Source organism: Corvus hawaiiensis, chromosome 3, assembly GCF_020740725.1.
Source record: "Corvus hawaiiensis isolate bCorHaw1 chromosome 3, bCorHaw1.pri.cur, whole genome shotgun sequence".
NCBI classification, from domain to species: Eukaryota; Metazoa; Chordata; class Aves; order Passeriformes; family Corvidae; genus Corvus; species Corvus hawaiiensis.
Genome location: NC_063215.1, coordinates 49,634,795 through 49,660,511, shown reverse-complemented (window position 1 = coordinate 49,660,511; position 25,717 = coordinate 49,634,795). Strand labels below are relative to the sequence as shown.

The window sequence follows — 25,717 nt, the reverse complement described above, 5'->3', positions numbered from 1 at the left end:
ACCGAAACTAATTTACAACTACACACTCGTACAGAAACAGTATAACTTTTAGTAAGCGGTATTTCTTCTAGGAATAGGTCAGAGATGCAAAACACCCAAAAAGTATACTTGTATCCCTTCAGAGCTGGCTTTCTATACTGTATTTTTTTGTTTTCTAAATATGCAATAACTCTTGCCAAGTATTGCATGAGAAGATATGAGGGATGCTAAAGATGTGTCAAAATCATCTTTCACTGAGGTATTTTTTAAATTAATCTTTAAGCTCTAAGTTTAAAGCTTGGTAAGGCAGCTCAGTTTAGGGAGGTGCCTTATTTAGGAGATGGACTCTCTTGTGTTAGATGATTAACTGTCATCATAGATTTTGAGGTTTTACACTTATCATATTCCAAGCTCCATGGAAATTCTTTGAAGAATTCATCTTAATATGTTTTCACATTGCATTGAAAACCTATAATGTTATCTTCTGTCTTTAAAAGCCATTGGGTTATGGATTCCTTTCTATGAATTTTTGATAAAGTGGTCTAGAACAAGGAAAAGAAGTAGTTATTTGTCAACTAATCTCATGAAATCTGTTTTTACTCTTTAAATGCTTGCTTTGTAGAGCTAACCAAGATCATGCAAAAACTCCCAGCAGATCCATGATTAAGAAATAGTTTTGTCTTATATAGTATTTACTGCTGTTAAACTTCTACACTTTTTATGAGAAAATAGATCCCGTTTTATTCAAAGAAAAATTTAATAACGGAAACAATTGCATTGCTTAGTTTCATCATGCAGTTCTGTTCCCTATGCGAGTGTCATATTAGGAAAACCAAACTTGCAAAGCTGAGTGTTTCTAGCAGCTGGTCTTGGAACTGAGGTTTCCCTTGGGACGGTGGGGAAGAAATCCTTGGTGTCCTGCACACAGCTATAGATGCACCTGCTAAATCAGCTGTGCTCCCCTTCTCCATGAAGTGTATGTCTGTGCCACCATGCATCTCTGTTTCATGCCACCCAGCCTCTTTGGAACCTCATCTCCATTTTAAAATATGTATAAATCTGTTTTGTGTTTGGTGCAGCCTGAGTGCTGGGCAAAGCAGAAGGTTGCACATGGGTTCAGAGCATACCATTTGTCTGATTTATCTACACCAGTTGCATTTCCCTTCACCTCGGTAAGCTTGATGTGCTGTATCCCTGCAGCCTACCTATCCCACAAAAAAGTGTCCATTTTCTTCCTGATGACAAAAGCTGAAATAACTAGAATACTATTTCCCTACTACTTATCCTCCTTCAGGAGATGTGAAAGCATGTTCTGAGAAAACGACAAAAAGGTAGATAAAATGCAAGTGATACTATGAAACTTAAAAAAAAATAATAATAATAGAAACAATTCAGTGGATGCTAATCTTTCAATCAAATCAGTTCAGCAAGTGTGTTGAAAGAAATGGTGGGATGTTTTGAGTCTTGATATTTTCTCAAATATTCATAACTACCTTGAAGAAAAAGAGAGCAGTTATATTTCTTTTGAGGGCATGTACAATAGGGCACCAGAATGTGAAAATCAGTTTTCTGTGTTGTGCAATATTATTCTGATAGGGAAGAAAAAGTTAAAAGAAGTTAAATGGTTTGGGGTTTAGTTTTGGGATTTTTTTAAACCTACGATTCACTAAAGAATGTCTTACAAAATCTTGTATTACTTGTTACAGCAGTTTTTTATGATGATTCATAGCTGTAACAATTCAGCCTTTTGATATCAAAACCACTTTGTGCAAATGCTCTCTGCTCCTTTGTTCCACTGACAATATGCAAAACCCTTCTTATATCTCTTGGGATGTTCCACTATTTGAAATTTCTAACTTCAGTCAACTGTTTAATCAATATATTTTATAAAACAACAAAGCTTTAGGATTGTTTTCTGCTGTTCCAGGCATCACTAGCATAAGGAAGAACAGTGGTTTTGTAGGTTTAAGTTTAAAACAGTGGTTTTACCAGCTGTTGGGGAAAACTGCAATTACATTTCCTTTGTGTTTACTTTCTGGATATGTTACAAAATTACTATAATTATGTAGAATATAAAGTGATGATTATAGGGTTGGCTTTTTGCATTTCAAAACTATAAAGATATTATAATAACGTCACGTGTCTGAGTTGCTCTCATGGAAAAGTGAAGAGTACAAGTTTCCTTCTGGCCTTAAATCAAACTGTTTGTGGTATATTTCAGGTCAACCTCTGCAGGTTGTAACCACTGCATTAAGCCCTCCAGAACAGCTTTGGAATATGTCATCCCCAAATAAAAGGCATTCAATTTGCAAACAACCTTTGAAACACTGAAATGACAACGAATCTGTTTATCTGGCCTGGCAACCAACATCTCATTCAAATCTCATTCCCAGCTAGATTTTGATCACTGAAAAATTCAAACCTTTTTTCTATTACTTGTTAAGAGAGAAAGGCATGTGAGCAAAATGGATATGTTTTTAACTGTTGCCTGGATAGGTAAATTATTTTCTTGAATAAATTATTTTTATAGGTTAATTTCTTGGATAATAAGAGTTTTGTATCTGTGATTCTGGTGAAAGAATATTTTTAATGAAAGAAACTCGATGAACTGATCATGATGTGGGTTCCAGTTCTATGGAGGTGCAAGAATAAAATGGTTTTTTTTAAATAGTCATAGCCATGACTCTCATCTTTGGTATATTCCCAGCTTCTAAATCAAACAAAGCAAATACTTCTGACAAGTGGCAGGAAAGTACACTGGGTGCCTGGGGCTTTGCTCTCTTCTGTGGGGAGAATACATGTCCTACTTAAAATTCCTGCAACCTAAGGAGCCTCACTGTGCAGAACTTTTGAGTTCTAGATGGGGGATAGTATCAAATAAGCCATCCAACATGTATTTTTGGAGGGGAGGGAAATGGAACCCAAACAGAAATTCCAGAAACGTATTTCTTTAAAAGGGTTTGTTTTTTTTTTTTATGGAACTCTTGTTCGAAACCTTTTTTCTTCTCTCTTATCAGCTTAACTTTCCCTGTAAACATAGAGTCCAAAACTTAACTGGAAAAAATACAGTAAAGCTTCTTTACTAATGTCAAGATAATCTTTTAAACATAAAACCCAGAGGATAACAGTATGAATGCTACCTCTAAAACTGGGTCACTCGTCACTCTTCTTAAGGAAAGTTATACTTCCGTTCTTATTGTTTATCAGAAAAAACAGTGCTTTGATAGGACTAAAAAATACTGCTAAAACAGCAGGATATATTTTAAAATATTTTTATTATTCCAATCCATCTTGTTTCTCAGAAGTTTTCTTCTTTAAAATTTTTTGAGGGAAAACCCAACTAAACTCTTTTCTATTATTTTTTCTTCCTAAATGCTACACATTTATTTGTATCTGGAGTCCTAAAACTACCTAACTTGTTTCCCAATTACTGCCATGGATTTTCTAGGCAACTGAAAACTTTTCCAGAGCACCTTCTGTGTCACCCTTTCTTCACGTCTATGACAGTAATTAGCTCAATCTATACTAAGACTGAGATACAATGGTGAATTTTTTATGCCCTGCTTGTGCTTACGGTCTGGTTAGCTCTGGGTGTGGATGCTGAATGTATTTAATGCTAATTCATCACTTCTGGTCCCCTGGAGAAAAGCTAAATAAAGTTTGAAAGTGGGGGGAAAAGAAACCTTTCTTAGGTAAATGAATGCAGCATTTTTTTAGGTCAGACACTTGTAGTGGAAATCAATGTATCATCATTGACTTCCATGGAGGTATGGCAAATGACATCATGATGGTATTTGCATTTGTTGAAGCTTTGAACGAGATCTATAAAGTTTTCATATGGAACAGATTTGTTGCACTGGGAGTTCTTAAGACTTTCTCTTTGGAGTGTTTGGAATTTGCTGGTTTTCAGACTTTTCATAGCACTATGAGGTAGCATATTTCTTGTTTTGCTGGGATTTCCTAATTAGCAATGCTGAGCAGGAATTGTTTGAAATGCAGTGTGAATTGCTGCATCTCTCTGTCCATATTGCACATTTTAAAATTAATCTGTTTCATCAGAAATGTGTCTGTAGAAATTAAATGACCGCAGCTGCTACACCTGGGTTCTTGAACCTGAAAGTTTGTCTATGCAAGTTCTCATTTGAGAGGTATAGTTCATTTGCATATACATATTTGCAAACTGGATTACTCTTTTGACTTTCAGCAAAGCTAGTTTGAAAAGTCTAAAAATTTTTCCCCAAAAATGCAAGATAACATTATTCATTAATTGTTTTCCAGTTTTGTCTTTTTTTTTTTTTTTTTGGCTATGTATAATTTTAAGCTTATTGGATGACAAATTGTCCATATCAGTCATCACGGGAGCTAGAACTGGTGGGCAAGCTGAGCTTCAGAAAAAAGAGAAGTGGAGGTTATATGCATGCTGTGACAGCAATAAACCCAAAGACAAAGCCTTCTATTCTGGAGAAATGAGGGTTAGGTCCTTTGAACCATCTGTCTCACAGGTCTCCAGAGAAGAGTATGAAAAAAGGAGTAAGCACTTACTGGACACAGATCTTCTCAGATATTGATTTAAGAATGATTCTTTCTTTGTACTCCTGAAAGCAGTCCTTCTAAATGGACTAAACTTGGTGAATTAAACCCCTTTCTCAGACATGCATTAGTCCCTACCTGTACTGAACTTGTAACTGCTTAGGGCAGGGTATAGAGAACATGGCTGAAAAAATGTCTGTATGTTTAATTCAGCTCTGCCTGGTGCCTTATTCATTGCCTTGATGTTGATCCCTTAAGAAAACCAGAGGTAAAAGTGGAAGATTCATGGACATCAGAAGTGTCACTACAGCCTGAGCACAAGGAGGTGTAAGAACCTGAGCTGACATCAGCATTTTGGTAGACCCACACAGCTTTTTGCATTGTCTGGCATTCAACTGCCTCTGACATCCATTTCAGTCTCTGCTGATGTGTGCAGAGAACACCTTAGGTTTCAGAGAATGGCCCTTGAAGACCTTCTTGGGTCACATGCTGTGCCACATCCACCCAATCTGCCAATAAACCATGGAGGTTATGCAAAATTAAGTTAAGAAGGAATTGTAAGACAATAAGAGATCTTCCTCTCTATAAACACCTGCTTTCAAAAGGTGGTGCTTTGCTGATGAGTATCTCATTTTGTGGGTTTTTTTAGTGTTGCCAGTGTTCTTTAAGCACGATACTTTGCTGCAGTTTTGTAAAGCCCAGAGTCAAGGGAGCACGTAAGAACCCCAGTTTTCATTGAGGAATGAATTAAAATAGACCTCAAGTTATAGGAAAAGTAAAACCTAGAATGCCCTAATTGCACATGGAAGATCACCATAAAATAATAGAAAATAATGCCTCTATTATCAGAGGAGGGAGGAAATTCTCTATTTATATTTTAATCAGAAGGAGGTTTTTCAGCTGCAAAAGATTTTTGTGCTATAGCACTGAGAACTCCTAAGAAAATTTTTTTCTTCATGTCTTCAAAGCTCATGGGTTAAGTAGTACACACATGGAGCTAAATCAATGTTCTTCATGTCCAGCTTGTTATGTCAGGATGAAGAGCTAACAGAGTCTCTGCTTAACTTTTTGAACCCCATTTGCAAGATGTCTGTGCAAAGTATTTGTATTAATGTTAGTGGAAGTCCTTAGTGAGAAAGGCCTAGGAGGATTGCCTTTAAGGCTTCTTGGCTGCATCATGTAACTCATAGTTTCATAGATTGATTAGGAGATTCTAGGGCTGCAAACTAGTGCTAAAGAGAAGACATATTGGCCAAGATTTGTGGCTAACCAAACTTTCTATGCATCCACAGAAGCTCTGTCGCTCTTCCACACAGTCTGCTGAAACATTATCACATTATTAGCATTGTTTCAGTATGATTACAGTTTCTACTCATTTCAGGGTCTTGTGTTGTTCTTACCACTCTGATGCCTGAGCACCCTAAGAATGTACACTTAATTTCCAAAAATGATATGCATGAGAAGTGGTTATTCACTAATGCTAATTGGCTTCTAAAAAGCCAATAAGTTTTTCAGATAGCACTCATCTTGATATGTTAAACAGAAATATTGGAAGATATTCACCAGTGTGAAAAGAAAGTCTTTTGAAGCATTCATCTTCCTTTCTCAATGAAGCAGCTTCTGTCTCTTGCTTGCCTATCCTTGAAAATCTTCATTTATCAAATACCTCTTTTTTAGTTGTTTTTCCCAGCCTTCCTATCTGCTTACCTGATGAAACTCTAAAAGCCAAAGACAGCAATTCTTGGTGGTCAGTTCTAGAGGATCTGCTGGTTTTGCCAGAGCTGGCAAACATATGAGTGTAGAAATAACATGAGCTTAAACTATTTTCATTTCAGTTGCTTTCTCAATTTTTAATGAAAGCTGTCTCCCTTTTTTTGAGGAAGGATTTTTTTTCAGGCCTGTTTTTTCTTAAGCAGCATTGGATAAAGAATACTGTGCACACAAGTAAAATGGAACATCAGAGATATTTAGCTGGATTGTTAAGAGTTCTCATTCTTCCAGGTAATCACAAAAAGCAGTAGGTCACCTTAGAGCAGTCTGTAATTACATTTTTCTTTTTTTTTTCCTATGAGAAAGGATGGTATATTGAAGCTGCCTGAGCAATACTTTTTTTTTGGTAGTCTTAAGTAAAGTAAATATGACCATGGGGAGGAACTGCCTTATCCCAACAGACATGATGCTGATCTCTTTTGTGCCAAAGTAAATCAAGAATGATTTTACTAATGTCAGTACTGCCACATCAGTAAAATTCTAGTGGGAATATGGAATATGGCACAGTATCTTTGTAAAGAATAATGAAAGATTGCAATGGGAATTGGTGTGCCTGTGTACCTCTGCAGGAAATCAGTGGAATTTGGTATTTTAGATGGTTGAATAAAAGAAACTTCTAGTTTAAGTTAATCAGGGCTAAATTAATTGATCTGACGTGTGACAGGAGAACACTGTGAAACTTTAACCATGTCATCTGAGACTGGACTGAATATCTCTGCTCTGTAAAGGAAAAACGGTTTTCAAATCTGCTGTAAATACGATAATTGCTGGCAGGATTTGGCTTGGGTGGGGACTGATATAAAAGCAAATTGGAAATAAAGACTGCTGCTCTATCTCAAATGCAGCTGTTACATGGTGCAGAGCAACTCTTTCTGTGTGTGTTTATGACAGAAAGCAGGAAACAGCAAGATAACTTTGTTAGCACAGGCAAATTTTTGGATTCTTCATGGCTGACAGTGTCTTCACTCAAAGTACAGATCCAATTTCTGAAAAAGTGGCCATTTACACCGCTTAAACAGCTGACTGGGTAGTGATAGGCTGCATTTATAGCCTGTACAGATATACAATGCATCCGTACCCAGAGTGCTGCCTCGTGCACCTGGCAGCTGTCCCTCGGCGTGCCTGTGGAAAACTCCCATTTCCCCACCAGTTGTAGGTGTCACATAAGGCTGCTGCTGCTGCAGTCAGGAGAGAGAAGGGGTCCAGGGGCAAGGTACTGAGATCAAAGGATGCTGCCTTTGAGGAGGGGGTTCAATCAGATACCAGGAGGTTCAGTGCAGCATTTCACTGCCTGCCTGGAAATGTACTAAAACCCTTCACATTGAGAAGATGTGAAGCTCCTATAAATGTAGATGTAATAAATAAGCTGTCCAGTCAGAAAAATTAGAATAAAAAGTAATAATTCATCTAATTTATATGCTCATCAGTTTAGGGAGTGAAGATCAAGGAGAGACATTTAACTGATTTTACAATTGGCCTGTGCTTCATTCCCAAATGAGAAAAGAACTTTAATGGGCAAACTAACTGAAAAGATAAGTCAAAGTGATATCTGCATTCAGATTTTATTTACTGCTCTCTAAAATCTGTGCATCTTTGTAAGTCAGCTCAGGTCTGTGAAGTAACGTTTGCGTGGGACTGTATTTCCTCTGGAAAGCTGACGAGGCTGAGACTCTTTGGGTCTCATGCATAAAATCTTATTTAGGATTCAGAGTACTGCTGTGTAGATTTCACTCAGAATGATAAGCTCTTTCCTCCAAGCAATGCCTAGCTTCTTGTGGGAAGCAGCGTTTGATCTGTCAGGGGAGCCAGGACTTCTGCTCAGGAGAGTCACCTGGGGGCAAGGGGCCTCAGGGTGCTTCAGGTCCAATCTCTCACTAAAAACAGGCCAGTCACACAGCAGGTACCTCAGCCTCTTCTCAGTGCTTGGCATCCTCCCACTGTGCACCTTTGAGGAGAGACTGTTTCCACCTTCTCCACATCCTTCTCTCAGGTGGCTGCAGACCACAGCAAGGTCTCTCATTAGCCTTCCTTTCTTAGGCTGAACAAACCCAGTTCCCTCATCTTCTCCTTGTCTCTCATAGGCTGCAGTAGTGGGTATTCTTGTGGGTTTTCTTGTCTCTGTTTAAAAATCTGGATAACCAGAATATTTGGAAGCTGCAGTTGAGAGGGCAGGAAAAGCAAACAAAAATATAGCTATCCTCACACTACCTAACACTAAAATAAAGAAGAGCTTGCCTGTGAACTCATGGATTAGGAAAGACAGAGTACCCATGACAAAGGAGAGAAGAATCCCTTATGGTGGTTTTTCAACTGTTCACTTACAGATTGTATCAGACATTACATGGTAAGATGTAGTGAGTAGCTGTGAAGAGATGAAGCAGCTGATACTAACATACAGAGATTTGGAAGGTAAAAAATCCATAGCAGTTATCATAATATATGCTGCTTTTCCCCTCTTCCTTTTGCCAGAAAATAATTTGTGTCATGAATACATGTTTTTAAATATATTTGAATGTAAAAATACGTATATTATGAAAAATAAATTCATAACAAATGTCTTCTTTTTCAATATGGGTACCTTAACTGCATGCATGAAGTGTTTGGACAGGGTTGTCAGTTTGTAATGTGCTGATGAGCATGTGTGAGTCCCACTAGCCCTCTTCACTTTCTCACTGTCACACAAAGCTGCCGAGGGTCACTATGTGTTGTAGCCTTCCCTTCCCAGTGAGCATAGTATACCCCTGTTGCCAGGGCTGTGACATGAGTGCTGTCATAGCTCCATCCTCTCCTTGTACCCTTTTGCACTGTGTCTCATGTAAGTGTGATGAAAGGCATCTCTCTGCGCCCAGGCAGGGACATTCTTCCTTTTTCTGACTCTCATAGAAAACAGGTTTCCTGCTAAGAATATTCACATTGGCCTCATGTCTGCAAGGGAGTCTCTCCCCGAGTGGAAATTCATTATTTATTTCCTCCAAGAACCAGTGATTTCCTTGTAAAGCTGACCTATTTCTGTAGATCATGCGACAGAGTTTCCACTGCTGTAGCTGTCTGTACAGTTGTGCTGAAGTGCTGAATTTACATCAGTAAAGCAGCTACTCTTGTCACAGGTACTAATTTGTACTGAATAAATGCTGCAGAACTGGTGCACAAGAACCAACGTAAAGTGTGTATTGTACATATTTATTGTACATATGAAATATGGTGGATTACAGGGATATACGTGCCCTTTTGTGGTACTTTGAACAGGGCTCAGGTATAAATGAGATTTTCTGTGCTGAACGTACCCCTGTTCTAGGGTACTTTGAGAAAAATTGTTCATGATTATTTTATTCTTGCTTTTCTTATTAAATATTTATTGCAACACAGCCTTGTTATTTAAGACTACTGCCTCAAGAGATTTACTGCACATTTCACACCTTTTCTTAATGTAATTTTAGTTCGATAATTTTTTTGACTTGCTATAAATTTCTTAGTGTAGACTCACTACACTAGGTTTACACTATAGTAACACATTACTTAGTGTGGAATGCCGATCTCACCTTTTGCTTGACTGTTAAACAGAGGAAAAAAAGGAGGTTTGTGCTTATTTTGAAATGTGGACACACTGGCAGAGTGTTTACCAACTTCTATTACCTTGATGCAAATATTCTCAGCCATGTTTTATCACACTGAAATTTGGGTTCAAAAGGAAAAATATATCTTTTTAAAAGTACAGGTTGTTAGTATTTTTGGGGACAAATCATTGATCTGCTTGAAATTCATTCCATCATGCAACCGAAACTTACTTTGGAACTGAAAAGCTGATGGCGAACACAGTGGTGTGGTAGCCATTGTGACCTGCCGTGACTGCACAGGTCTCAAAAACATTTTGACTAACAGCTGAAAAGGTAATATGTAGCATGTCAAAATTTGCAAGAATGGAGGGTTGTTTCCCTGAGGGTAATTACGCTTCATATTTATGCAGCAGGTGGAAGAAACTATAGAAATTCCTCCCAGATTTCATCAATAGCTCGCGGACTATGTGCGGTCAGCTCTGAAGAACTGTGCTGGAGGGTTTCCCAATGCTTCTGCCCCAAGGCATTCTGTTAGAAAGGTTTATCCCAGAGACACAAACACTAGAAGCTCTGGCTTCTTAGAAGTTGAGGCAGTCTGATTAATAGAGTTGGACAGATGCCATAGGCTCAGAAGTTTGGGGGTTTTCTGAAAATGATTTTCATGGAGCAGAGGAAAGTCAGGGGAAGCCTGAAAATGAAAATCTGTGTAAGTGATTGATAAGTGATTTTATTTTTTTCTTTGCCCCCTGTCACACAGTTATGGCTCTCTCTATCTGTTTTCATGGCATTATGGCAAATTCATTGTTTTTGTAGGGACCAGCTCTGACTGTGATTTGAACCTTCCAGTGTAACCTTGACACTTTGAAAGTTAATGCCTTCTGTCTCACTCTGTAGAAGTGTTAAGCATGATTCAGCTCTCATGGTTTAATCTAGCTCATTTTATTTTTCATTGAAATGGACAAGGTGTGTGCACATGACCAGATTTTGGTATTTTTTGAGGAAGAGTGACTTTCATGTGTGAATAAAGAGAAGGTCATTTACAATGTCCAAGTGTTTAGTTGCTTGCTATTTTCTAAACTAGAAAAATAAATCATTAAAAAAAACCAAAACAAAACAAAATAACTGAAAATTTCTTATTAAATTCTGTCTTTAGATGATCAGCAGACTCTCGTCATCTGTTTTTATAATATTTCTTGCAGGGTTCTTGTTCTTGAACTGCGCAAAAACCCCCTATGTCTAACTGATTCAGAAAGGGAAACCTGTAAACCAACTCAAGTCCATTATTTAAAATAAACAAACATGATCTTCAGCAAGTCTTACTTTTGGTGTGGACAAAGACTCTAGTCTTAGGTAGAGTGGGTAAACACACACTGAAAATGGATAGTCACTAAACAAGAATCTCTAGTGTTCTCATTAGCACAAACAGAAACAGTTAAATTAGAAATCAAATAAGAAAAAAATTATTATGTTACTCCATTTAATTTGATTTTTCACTTCATATGTATTCATCTAAATTGCTTACAATAAATAAATTTATTATATTTGTGATCATTTATATATAATTACCTATATTGATATTTGCATATATTCCACATTGAATTGTGGCTTTTATTGGTAGATCTGTCATTACTGAAACTTGTTGTATATCATTAATGAGTCTTCATCAGATAATAGAAGATAAATTCCATCTAAGTTTGAAAACAATCTATTCTTTGTAGAATATATGTGTTCATTTAAACTGAACAGTATCCATTTTATAAATGTCTACATATTGTCTCCTCAAGCCTGATGGGAAACCAGTCCATTCTGCAAATACAGAATGCCTATAAAATGATAGGACTTTTAACAACATTATTCTTAGGGAGCTTGAGTACTGCCTTAGAAAATTTTAAGTAATTTAATTCATGCAATACACCTAGGAAAGAGGGAAAATATTTATACGCAGCTTTTCTCCAAAAGTGTTTTCAAATCTCCTTTCTTTTCTCTGAAACCTCAAAAGGTGGTGATGCTTGCCATAGCACAGCCCTTAGAATGCATTGTATTTTCCTTGTGAGCAACTCAGCTGAAAGTCCTGCAACTCAGAGCAGGACTTACTCGTGATACATTAGGAGCCCTTGAGAGCTCCCTCTTAAGGGACTTATCACATTTGCTTCCCTCACTCTCTGTGTCGCACAAAGGAGTGATAACAAGCACTGTTTGGATCTAATGCTACAATCTGTATCTCTAAGTATCACTGTCATCAAAGGAATCAGACCCTTATGATTATCAAAGTCCCATTCACACGACTGAGAGATGAGTTCATTGTCTTTTTCATGTGACTATTAATCTCCCCCCAGGGAGAGCTTGTATGTTCAGAGAGATGTTTTCTAGGGGTTTTTTGTTTGCTTGTTTGCTTTCTGGAGCCAACTTATTAGTTCTCAAAGATACTGTACATGATACTGGCACGATTTCTCAGAGCAGTAGTTGAGATGTTTTACTAGTTATTTCAGCCGAACATTTACTCTGTGAAACTGATCTATCAAAAGAAGGCATTTGGGACACTATCAAGTCGATCTAATGTATGAGCTCGAATTATTGTATCATTATAATATGGTGCTTGGTGTCTTTTGCCATTGATTTGCCTACATTTTTTTAATTGCTCAATCAGAAGCCATTTATCTGATATATTATTAATGAATAAGTGCTTGTGATGGAAAAACAAAATATTCAGTGTTGCAAATCATGTATCCTACAGGCAACTGCAGTCAGAAGTAAACTGCTCTTGAGCCAAGTGGTTTGTGTAATGCAGATGGAAATTATGTGTTGAAATAAACACTTCATTGAAAAAAAAAGGATGGCTGCTATTCTCCTAGACTTTTACAAGATTCTACGTTCTTTCATTGGTGCAAAGTTCAGTTTCAAGTGTGCAAAGGCATCTGCACTTGTTAGACTCCAACCATACTATAAGGTTCTCAAACTGGTCATTCTTTGCAACATTTTTGCAGAAACCTTTTGATTTAATGTTGATCCTCTACTCACAAGTATTTTTTCCCAACTAAGAGAATAATTGCAGAGTTAATATCTTTTGGCAGGTCACATTGGCATTGATGGTTTTGAGGGCTTAACTGTATTCCAAATTCCTTGGGACCTGATTTTCTTCGAATGAAAGTAGATATGTTCATGCCCGAAGCTAGATATTGTAGTACAGGGTTTGCAATTAAGTACCATATTCACATTTGTGTCTGTGACCCACTTCTTCAATATGGAGGCATAGTTTGATTATTAAAGAAAAAAACCAAGGAAACCAAAACCAGAAAATAGAAAAAAGACAAGATCAACTAAACAATTCTCACTAAATGCTGTTACCATTTTCATCAGCTATGTCTGGCATTGTTCTCAGTATAAAAGTAGTTTTTCCAGTGATTTACAAAATGGTTGTAAAGTACATTTCTGGCCAATGTCAAGGGTGAAATGTAGCAGAGTAGCAGTAGCATGTGCAATATATTACCTCTTTCCATTAAATAAATATCTAGCATTCCTTTTTCTGCAGCTCACTTAAAATAAGTGTAATTAGCTATTTTCTGTCATTAGGAATGACTTTTGTTTGGGGCTTATTATTGTGAAATGAATTTGTTGTAATTTTCCTTTCCCCTTCCCCTTCCCCTCTAACCTGTGCTCCAGATTCCAGCTGCCAATGTTTACAAGATACTGACACAGTACTTCCAGAACATGAGCTGACAAGTACTACCTCTAGGGCCCTACTACAAAAAATTTCTTTTCATTCTTAAACAGGGAAACTGAGAGTTTGGGTTCTTTCAGTTGTTTGGTTTGGCTTGTTGGGTTGGTTTTTTTTTTCAAATATGCAGCAAGGGTCTTCTCTTTTTGTACAGGCTCAGCGAGTTGTACACCATTTCAGCAGAGATGTCTGATCTTTCCATCTGCATACCTGGAGATGCTTTATTCCCTGAATGGTCTTTTCAGTAAACACTAAAGACTTCTTGGGACTGAACACTGGAACAGATGAGTTAAATCCTTTTGGAATGATCTTCATCAAACGTAGATGTACTGGACTTTCTGGATGTGCCTAAGGACACAAAGGTTAGTGTCTTCCTTAAAAGCCTCAGGTTTCAGGACTGCTTCATTTAACATTTAGCACCAGGGATTATGTTTCAATTTGTTGCTTAAACAGACGCACAGATGAATAAAATGGTGATTAACATTGCACATATAGCTGAGATCATGCTTTTAACTACCACGTAATAAATGTGCTTAGTGAGCTCGGGCAACCTAAAGCCTTCTAAATTACTTTCTGGCCAACAAGAGAAAGCTCTACCCATGCTCTGAGCTTGATTGCCACGAATCATTTTTGTGGTATTTTTTCTAAACTTGTGTTTAGTGCATTTCAATCACTCTCACCTGATTTACAACCAGTAAAAAGGAGACAAGAGTGTTCTGCTTACCTCTGTTCATGAGATGGTTCTTGTTTACTGTCGGTGGGGATCAGGGGTAGGTGTTTGTTCAGCTGTGTGCTTAATTGTTCTAGATGGCATATAGGCTTCAGGGGAATGCCAAAGACACACATAACATATTGGAAAAAATTAATTTCTTTTTAATGGCAGCTATTCACTTTCTGGAAACTCTTGAGATTTTAATAAAATGCTTTTCTACCCTTTGATTTTTCTTAAAATATTATATAATCCACTGATATCATTCTGACACTACTTTGCCATCTCAGGAAATCAACCTTGACCAGAACAAAACATTGACATTTTTCTATGGTATGATCGAAAACATAGAAGAAATAATTTTGTGAACAGATATATGCTCAGAAAGGTGGTAGAATGTGTGTGGGCATATGTGCGCATCAAGTCATGTCTCAGACACATAACTGACAAGGAAAGTAACAAGATCATAAAGATACATCAGGATTTTCAGCACTAATCATAACATTATAAAAAAACACCATGTTCATAATGATGTGGATAATGCTATGAGCAGTAGAGAAGAAAAGTGAACAATCATGTAACCTTGATTTTATTCTTTGATTGCCATCTGTTTTTCATCTTTTACAGAATATTCTTCAGGATTAATGCTCTATCTGGGTTTGGGGGAAGAGGGGGGAAAGTTCTTTTCAGTTTTATTCTGTCAACTTCATCTTACTTCATATGGACATTTTAAAAAAAATTTAGTTTTACAAATGCTATATTTTCTTATTAAACATCTCCACAATCTGTTAAAATAATTTCAGCAAACCTATTGGCTAAAGTAGATGGAGATCAAACTTGAGCTATAGAGCTATAGAGGTCAAGTTTGAGCATTAGAGTTATATGAATTGAGTTCTGCTTTTTCTTTCCTGTGGAGGGATTCTAGTGATGTCTGAATAATAGCTTTCTAGTCAATCTTCTTCTGTCTGGTACTCTAGATAGCATTTTTGTTTGTATTCTAAACACTTACTCCCAGTATAAAATATCAGATGACAAAAATATCATCTCTCATCAAAAATAATTTTTTGCCCATTGGCACCAAATGTCTACTCCAGACAGGAGAAGAGGAGAAAAAATCAAAATAAACACAAAAAACCCAATACGGTTCTATTTTATCTAAGTTCTATTGAAGTTACTGCGAATTTTTTGTAATAGAATTCAAGAGGAACAAGAATGTGAATATAAAAATACAGACTCCATTTAAAAGCAGAAGGTTAGAGGAGTTGCAAGATTGTGCAAAGTTTTCTGTGTGGAGGAGAGCTGTGTTTGTTCTGTGGGGTGCCCTCAATGTGATACCTAAATATTTTCCAAGAAAGTGAAATTCATATAGAGCATACATTGCAGCTTTAATATGTGGATTTTTTAAAATAATATTACACCTTTTATACTTCTCTGTGTGTTTGTGTGTGTGTATTGTGAGGTGAATGAATATCTCAGTTTCGGAGTTAAAATGTCAAATGCGTTGCAAACACCATCTTCCTGCACTGTGCCTATGTTTGTACTTCTTGGGAGATTTGTGCAATATGTCTGTGTGTGGACTGATAAACAAACATAAAGGATAGGATTATGGGTTTGGCTAGCTCAGTGTAGTTATTAGTAGAATCTTGCTGTTTTAGGACAGATAATGCTGGAAGATAGGATCATAGAATGCCTTGGGTTGGAACGGATCTTAAAGATCATCCAGTTACAACCCTCCTGCCATGGGCAGCGACACTTTCCATTAGACCAGGTTGCCAAAGCCTCATCCAGCCTGGTCTTGAGCACTGCCAGGGATGGGGCATCCACAACTTCTCTGGGCAACCTCTGGCACTACTTCACCATTCTCTGAGTAAAGAATTTCTTCCCAACATCTGATCTAAACCTGCCCTCTCTCGGGTTGAAACCATTGCCCCTTGTCCTGTCACTATATGCCAATATAAAAAGTCCCTCCCCCTCCTTTTTGTAAACCCTCTTAAGGTAGTGGAAAGCTGCTATAAGGTCTCCCAGAAGCTTTCTCTTCTCCAAGTTGAACAACACAAGTTCTCTTAACCTGTCTTTATAGGGGAGGTGCTCCATCCTTCTAATCACCTTTGTGGCTCTCCTCTGGACCTACTCCAACAGGTCCATATCTTTCTTGTGCTGAGGACTCTGGACCTGGATGCAGCACTCAGGTGGGGCCTCACGAGGGCAGAGTTGAGGAGGAGAACCACCTCCCTTGACCTGCTGGACATTTCTCGGTTGAAGCAGTCCAGGATGTGTTTGGCTTACTGAGTTGTGAGAGCACACTGTTGGCTCATGTCCAGCTTTTCCTCCATGAGCATCGCCAAGTCCTTCTCCACAGGGCTACTTGCAATGAGTTCATCTCCCAGTACTCATATCTGGAATTGCCCCAACTGAGGTGCAACTTGCACTTGTCGAACTTCATGAGGTTAAGCATCCTCCATATCTTTCACTTTACTTACAGTATTGCTACTAAAGCATACCTTCATTAACACCAATATATAAATTTGGATGGAAAATCATGTTAAAAAATTTGCTTTGTTCTTCATTTTTGTGGATTTTGTAGTTAATATTACAAAAAATGTTACAACTATTTGATAGATTGGAGAACAAACTGTCCTTGACAGGTAATAGATATGTTCATTTAAACAGTGCAAATCAAAAAGAATAAGCTAAATTATCTGACTGGCTGCAAAACTGATGGAGTTCCACCTGTCCAAATTTTCCATGGTTAATTTTTGTTACTGGCTGAATTTTATCAAACATGTGCAGCTAGATTTATACACAAGGCTTGCAAAAGCTTAGGTAGCAAAAGTAAGAAATTACCCAGATGTAAGTGAATAAATGATGGTTATACTGAATTGAGTACCTAATTTCTTAGGTCAAAAGAAATATTGTGCATTTAATGAAGAAAAAAAAAAATGGCTTGGGAACTGGGAACATTTGGCATAACCTGAGACTTAAAACTGACCCTGGAGATTTTATGTTAAGCCTACAGCATACAGGCTATATCCCGGAGGCTACAACTTCCTCGCAGAGGTCGGGAGGAGAGTCCCCTGATACAGGAAAGACTGAATTCTGCCCTTCCATGTCCTAGGAGGTTGTATCAATGTGTGGAAATAAAAATGTCTTCTGTCAAATATATTTTGTGACCAAAAAAAACCCCAGAAGTGATCTATCCACCATTTCAGAAGTAGGTCAGAGCTGTGAATCCTAATCTAAAGCAACAAGACTGCAACTCAGCATAAGGTCCCTTAAGATACAGAAAAACAGGTTGTGTTTAAGATATGTCTATACCCTTGTCATCACCTTTGCCTGTCTTGTTGGTTCTCCTGGGAACCACCTTTCACATAAGAGTAACCTCATCTTCCTCTCAACCATTATTTCCTATCAGAAAAAACAAAGCTACATACATCTATCTGTAACAGCAAAACAAGGCTTAGGCATGAGTTTGATCCCTGGCTCGTGCTCATCCTTCCCATCTATTCACATATTTCCTCGGTTTTTCCCCACAGTCCCATTCAATGCATGGTAGATTTCAGGGAGCAGATAGGGAAGGGACAGTTTCCAGGAAGCATCTAAAATTAAGCACATATTTTTGGGGGGTAGAGTGACATTGTCACCCACACTCTGGGCAAGAGAATTAGTCCTGGTTTTTTCAACTTAGAGACAAGCACACTGCCAAGTGTTGCAAAGCCAAGGCCCCCACTGACTCCAGCTGTGGAGCACAGATATCTTTTATAGTAAATCTTTCCACTGGTCACCAATTAAAGGAGAGAGAGTTTGAGGAGGATAAGCTGAGACACCTCCTCTTCCATTTTGGACTCTTAGAGAGGATGTAATGAGAAGTATTTACAGTATTTATTGCTTTTACACGGTAGAAAACAATTTCTCAAACAACTACAGTGAGTACAGAGATCCCAAATCCTTATGCCCAGGCCTGGGTTTTTTTTGGTTTTGGTTTTTTTTTTTTTTTTTGGTGTCATTTCTGGCTTTAATGAGATAAAGAATTCATATGAATGAAATTATGTTTACCGTGTTACTCTTGCGGCAGAAGTTTATCCCCTGTGTCATCTTGTAAGGTCATGGTGGTTTTGCTCACTTTTGTATAGTCTTTTCTGGAAACTTTCAATATGAGTTTACCTTAGTAGTATGTTAAGCATCACATCTATTAGCTGATTCTGTTATCTGTCATATAATTTTCTCCTATTCAAATTAAAGAACTTGTAAACATGGAATTATTTTTCAGTAAAAAATTGATGAGAGAGATATGATGATAAGCTTTAACAATATAATAATTAAATAATTTAAATATAAACCCATGAATTCTAGACACTTTGTCCCTTCTATTAAAAATGTGAATATCAAACAGTTTTTACAAGAGGTAGTAAAGGATTTATAAATTTCCCTGTCTCAATAATTTAATTCATGTAAGATTTAAAAAATATTTGATTTAAGAAAAGGTGGGTATTTTTACTTACTTGGGAAAAAAGGCATTTTAAACAGCAGGATGTAATTTCAGAGTATTTGCAGTCGAGAGGCCTCTGCTGAGCAAAATACTCATTCAATTTAGGAATGCAGATTATAATAATTTTCCTATCTCGCTCGCAGCAGGATTCCTGCCATCATTTTGCAAACCCACAGGTTGCACTATTGAATGACTAGCTAACTTCAGTTTCAGGTAACACATGCTTTAAATGTATTCTCATTAGCTCAACTTAGTTATAATGCAAAGCTGCTTAGTTTCACCAAGTGAAATGGGATACACTTAAATTGCCTCATCTAATATAATACTCCTTAATACATGCAAAGTGGTTTATGATGGCAAAGCTTGTAGAGCATGAAAATCAGCAGGGAAAGTAAGGTTTTCTGGCTAAAATCGTCAAAAAGAAGTCCTATTTTATATCATTTCTTTTTAAAGAGGTTAAGAATGAGGAAAGAGAGATTGGAGTAAGAAATGATCAGTTTAGAAAAATGTAAAAGTACATTAACCTTTTAATATATCAGCTCTACCAAACAAGAAAATTATCAACTAAAGCTGTTCTTTCAGTAATATCCTTTGCACTGTAAACTTAAATGTAAAATATGCAGTGGCCAAAATGTATTGCAGTAAGAAACAATATTCATCATTCTATCTATTTTATGCAGGGCGTTTTATATTGTACAACATGTTTCCATTTGCTAGTATTATTAATCCAGTTTGGTGTGGCTGTATTAATTTGCAAGGACTTTTTTAATTTCAGACAGGGCCAAGGAATTACTTGTCTCTCTTCTTCCTTTAAATGCTAAGTGAATATATCCCAATCTTGTATACCTTGCAGACACAAAAACTGGTTTCAGTAGGACCCCAGAACAACTGGTAACATAATTTGCTTTTTTCCCAATATCCTGCACCTGCAGTCTGACCACTGGGTTATAAATCCTTTCCCTCCATCCCTTTCCAATACCTCCAGAAAGCTCCAGAGAGGGGCTAAGCTGCTAAAGGCTTTGCAGATGACACCCAAGTGTATATCTCACTTTCTACAGATGTAACCAGAGCCATCATAAAGATGTTGCACTGCCTAGAGGAAAATGGCTCCTGGAGAAGAGCATCTGGGTGAGAATGAATTTGGGTGAGATCCAGATGATACTGGTTGAAAGACAGAAATGATCCAGACAGCCAGTTGAGCAAGATTCCTACATTCATGCCTTAAGCATTAGTTTGCGATGAGTTTGCGATATGAGTTTCCATATCCTTGGAAAAAGGCAGGATAAGCACATTGCTCAGCTGTGGCCCCAGAGAATGAACCAAGAACTCTTCACAGTCCAGTTAAAAGCATCTGCAATGCGGGTTTTTTTCTGTCCTTGTTAGTTTTCACTTTGTTTATAATATGAGGCAGCAAAACCAAAAAAAATCTAAAAACATTTGCATGCCTCTGCTTACTTTCTAAGGGGTTGATAAAACTCAGTGTATCCAGGGCTGTTTCACTCTTCACAGTAAGGGAACATTGCTCCCACAGTGCAATGTCTCCAAAGCTCCTAATCACATCAGGATGAAAAGCACTAATCTTGTTCTCAAAGGTACAGCTGTTTTGGATCTCTTGATAGCCACGATTGCTTTTTCATTTTCTGCAAATGGACAGCTTCTACAAGAAACAATCTGAAACCTTCTGAGCAAAAAGGGTCCCTGAGAGAAGCATAATGCTTCTCACCTAGTTATACAGTGAGCTTGTATGGTCTGTACATACTGCAGAGGCCTTTCAACAAATAATTTGACTTCCAGAGGTTCTGTATATCTGTGAAAATTAACACTTCTACTCTTGATGGGAAAAAGGTTAAAGGCAGGTAATTTAAAGTCTGGGAGGTCATACAAACATTCTTCTTCTGTGAAGTTTCAGGATACAACAGCTCCTACAGTAATGAATAACTGGCAAGTAGAGGGGAAAGCATACATGAAAGCAAATATGGGGACAAATAATGTCCCATGAAAACACACAATGGGAGAAGTCACACACAATACTCCTGGGGAAGCTGGAGTACAATTTCAGGGTGGAACAGGTCTTTGAACCTGTTCCCAAGCACTGATGAAAAATTATTAGTATCTTTATGGAGGAGAAATACCTGTAAAATTGTTGATATTCACTGTAAAAATCTGGAACCTTCTCCCTGGAAGCATTATCTTTGCTTTACTCAGTTTCCTCAACAGGAAGCAGAAGAAGTCATCCTGGGGTCTTGCTCCTGAGGATTTTGTTGGTATAAGCAGTCACCTACGGTTTAGTTCCCTAGGTTTTCTGAGGCCACAACATGACCCACGTAAGATGTGCTCCTCTAAACATTTCCCTTGTGTTTCCTCCAGTTCACATTCAGGAGTAAGCAAGAGTAAAATAATACAGCTCTTCAACTTTTTTGCCTTTATTACTGGTGATTGCATGGTTTTGATTTTTGGTGGATACTTGTCAGAAATTTCTGTTCCAAAAGCAAAGGCGTATTCAGAGAGTACTCTAGTCATCCTGTTTATTTTCCTTTTATATTTTGCATATATGAACTGGTGCGTTGATCTTAATTGGTTAATCTTTGGGCCTCATAAGGGAAATACATTCCTAGAACATTTTCCTCCTGGTAATGCCTTCATTGTAGTCTCTTGTTGGCTCACCAGCTGTGCTGCTTATCACAGCCTCATTCACTTTATGAAAACTCTTTAAAATGTTATCCATTAAAAGCTGTGTAAAAACTCAGTCCATGCTTGTGAGACACTTGTAGGAACATGTAGTTATTGGGAGGAATAAAATAAAAAATGCAAAGCTATTATTCAATCTGTATGTGCACAGCCATGCTGTACTTACTGCCATCATGAATAAAGCATTTCTTTTTCTAAACTGTGTGTATATTCCTAGAGGGGTACTTAAAAGACAGAGCTTGTTAGAGAAGGCATGAAAATGTAGAATTCCTCCAGTTTCAGTGTTCAAATCATAAGGTATAATCATAAATCCTGACTGCAGTCTGACCAGCTAAAAGGGCACACGGGACTCCACTAGAAAGCTGGGAATTGCTTTTCCTTGACCATTTGTGTAACCCAGCTCCTCTAAGGAATGAACAGCCAACCAATCCATGTCATGGTCTAGTGGTGTTGTTCCCCCAAAATGCCCTGTCACTGCAGGAAGTCTCAGCAGACACAGGGCAGTGAACACTCCAAAACACTTTCCTGATCAGCCTCTGCCTCCTGGAGCCTTTGCAAATCAGAAGCTGCAGTATGAACATTTTGCTCTCGAGGGGATATAATGAAAGCTGACATGCTTTGATCTGCTAGGAGACTCACAGGAAATACTGCCATAAAAATATTGGGTTCCCTGGGGAATTTATGCTTGTTGATTTGGTTGGTGCTTTTTCCTATATTTTGAACTGTTACTTGAAAGTTTAAATCCTTCTTCCTTCCCTAAAAGAGAATTACCAACCCAATTGCAAGATGTGTATACTAAAGCTTGCCAATGCTTTCTGTGTCCTTCCTCATTGTTCTGATAGAGGGTGGCATTTTCTCTCCTTTTTTAGTATGCTGGTATCTTGATGAAGGTCAAGGAAACTTGATCTTCAAGTCTTAATCAGCTTGACAAAATGATCCCTGCTTTAACAGCTTTTGCTTGAAATACCTCTTAATATTTCAAAAATACCAAAACTATGTACACATGGTTTACAAAAATTTAATCGCAAGTTTCTTTTAACTTACTAATGCAAAAGGGAAAAAATTAAATAGTTTTCCTTATTGTTTTTGATTTACTGTTCTAGCTAACTTTCATGTTTTGTAGCAGAAACATGATTATCTGATTTTTCCTCCTTGCAGAATTGTGTGCATTGAAACAAGGTAATAGTGGTATTTTCTTTCCATAAAGCACTTCCTTTTATACCTGTATATATTGTGTGATTCCATCACATGGTAATATATACATATTTCTATGTGAATATCTGTTGTAACTTCTTTGAAAGCATCAGCTACACCCTCGTGAAGTCACAAGGCTTACCACAAACAAAGCTTGGATGTTTGTTATTTTAACATCTTGTGGATGTAGAATTTGCATTCTAAAAATATGCAAATTCATGCTACGGATAGAACTTTCTGATGTAATTTTGTTGTCCGATGTTTTGTAACACTAAGTTGCTCCTAAATTATGTCCTTAAGAACAAAAGTCAATGTTCTCATACATGCTTCAGGATTATTGGCATGGTCGTAGAAGGATGTAAATACCAGAAGTATAATACAGGCAAATCAGAATAGAGAAACCTACCCTTTGAAGACTCACAAGTATCTTAGCTTGCAAGAACGCTTGTCACTTCAAATCCTGTGATCACCCAACCCAGAAGCATTGCTATATTGGGTGTGTTTTGTATCCAACTAATTCTTGCATTCCACACACAGTTCAGATTTCACAAGACAGGTATCTCCAAAAATTTGTGTTCTTCATTGTTTGGACAGTGAAAGTTTTTTAGTAATCTTGTGATTCTCACCTGAGAGCATGGGCAAGTTTTTCTTGGTTTGAGTACTTAGGTTTTAATAAGGAAAAAAGTTGAATAGAGACTGAATTCTAAAATTTACATCTCATTTTCAGAGGTAATCCACACCCAAGTCTGCTTCCCAACACCAAGTCAGAAGAGATTGTGAAGCCATAGGATAATATATAGAAAGTGTATTTACTAAAATACTTCAGTTTTCACTGGCTTGTGCTCATGCATTTGCATTCTTGTGTTATCATGGATAGAAATGATATTCAGTGGTAAATGGAAGAAAAACATGGAAAATAAATGGGCCATGCACTTTATCCACTCCTACTTACTGTTCCATATCAAAAATGCTTATTTAATATTTCAGATGCCTGAACATCTTAAATATATGGATTTTTAGAAAAAAGGCTTTTCTACTTTTGCAAAATTCAAAATGTCACAGAAAAATCACCCCATTTGTAACTCAGATTAAAAGGTTTTGTACTTTTCAATTTCATGTTCTAAAAATGGCATGGATCTGAAGTTTATAGTCTTCATATCTTCTCTTAAAAAACCCTCCAAACAACTGGAAAAATTGCCCCACCTAAATAGCTATTCCTTTCCTCGCATATATCAGAGATTTTAAGTCATTTTCAGAAGTTATTATAGCTTCCTCCAATCCTCTTATTCTCAGTAACTCTTGGAACCTGACAGCTCAATCAGGTGTGAAAAATAATCTAATTTTCATAAGCACACTAAATATGTTGGAAGTTGGGTTTTCAGTAAATAGATGACATCAAATATATATTTTTTTTTAAATCATTGTTCATTCCAAGATAGTTGCACTACCTACAAATGACAGTAAACTAACATAGAGGATTGGAAGATTTTTGTGCTTATACAAACTGTGCTGGAGGCTTGAAGACACGCATTTGGAATCTTTGTCCCTGTTTCTGAATATCATGACTCTTTATTTAGAATATGACTATATCTCAAACTAAAAATAAAATAAGGAAACATTTTCCTATCTTTTTTCTTCCACCTCACAAACTGCATAGATCTCACAGGCCCAAACTTGAATTGTACAATCTGTTCCTTGGCCTCATTGGAGGGACTGAGGAGTTTTCCTGCCTACAAGCGTAAGTATGTAGCAGAAGTCTCTAAATTGAGAACTTGCTCATTTTAAGCTGATTCTGTAATCAGAAGCCCAGATCTGAATCACATTCTGGAAACATTTGTCTCTTGGCACTGATTACAGGGAGAGTTTGAGGTGACTTCAGCTCCCAACTTAGGCATTTAACTGAGAAAGTCATCATGATGGAGAGTGAATCCAGACCCTCACACTGTCACATTCCCAATCCAGATCCCACATGAAACCTGGTTGTAGCCAAAGAGGATGGGAGCTGTGTATTTGACCCAAAGGACATAGATGCTCTCCTCAGACCTTGATTCAAAACTTGCCAGAATGTTTAACCTTGGAAAATAAGGACATATGGAAATATTGACACAGCCTCGAAAGCTGTAGTTCAAACATATCTGCAGTAAAATGTATTAAGCTTGTAGCTTTGACAAAGGAATGGGATGATGCATAACTCAATGAATACAGGAGGTCTTTCCCTCTGAAACTCCAGACAGCAATGCTCAATCTCAGCAAAGCTCAACAATGTATAAATAGCTCTTTGTCACTTTCATGAATGCTTGTTTACAAACCCCTCAATCCCACGGAGTGCAAATAAAAATTGACACGTTACACTGTAATTGAAGGTGCATGTGTATGTGCTGCAGTACTTGTTTATCCGTGCAATGTTGTGTTGGGCTGTGCCAAACACAATGGAAAGAATGGGACCACTGCAGTCATTTTAACAAGTTATTTGGCTGCATTCATGATGTGATCTACTTCTGGGTCTCGTGAATGCATTCAGCTTTACTTGTTAACCAGCAAAACATTATTTATTAATGACTTCTTCATGCTTTATTAAGCCTAATGTCAAAACACCTCTGTGGGACTCTAGGCATGTTCTCTCTTTGTATTAAATCCTTCTAAAGAAAATGAAAAATTATGCATCAAAGCTTCAGATAAAACCCAGTAGATATCAGTTCAATTTCTCTTTATCCTGGCAGATGATGTTTCTGAATATCTGTGAAAGCACAGCACTTGATTGTATGCTGGCTTATATTGAAGCATTCTGTAATCTCAGATGTGTCATTAGGGCGCCTTAGAAACCTAAAAAGGCTACTGTGGTCTCCAAAGCTGAGTGGAGTGCTCAGATGGCAAAAACTGACAAGTTCACCGTAGAAGTAGAATGCTCTCTTTTTTCTATGACCTGATGTTCCTTATCAGAGGAAAAGGCTACCTCATGGGAACATTAAAATTACGCACAGTAGTAACAGGTTGAATTATCTGTGGCTTCTGTGGTTTGAGATGACTGGTATGGCTCAGGAAACTAAAACTACAGTTCAACAAACTTTTTCACCCTTGATCTGACAGAACAT

At 37.4% G+C, this 25,717-nt stretch overlaps 1 protein-coding gene across 3 annotated transcripts in view; it reads left to right on the top strand.

The window, feature by feature from the left end:
- The window catches only part of HS3ST5 (heparan sulfate-glucosamine 3-sulfotransferase 5), a 193,441-nt gene that overhangs the window by 86,346 nt on the left and 81,378 nt on the right, over nt 1–25,717 (top strand). For all 3 annotated transcript variants that reach the window (XM_048298728.1, XM_048298726.1, XM_048298727.1), the window contains exon 2: nt 13,703–13,910. The gene's annotated coding sequence lies outside the window, so the exon portion shown is untranslated. The remainder of the gene's footprint in view (nt 1–13,702; nt 13,911–25,717) is intronic.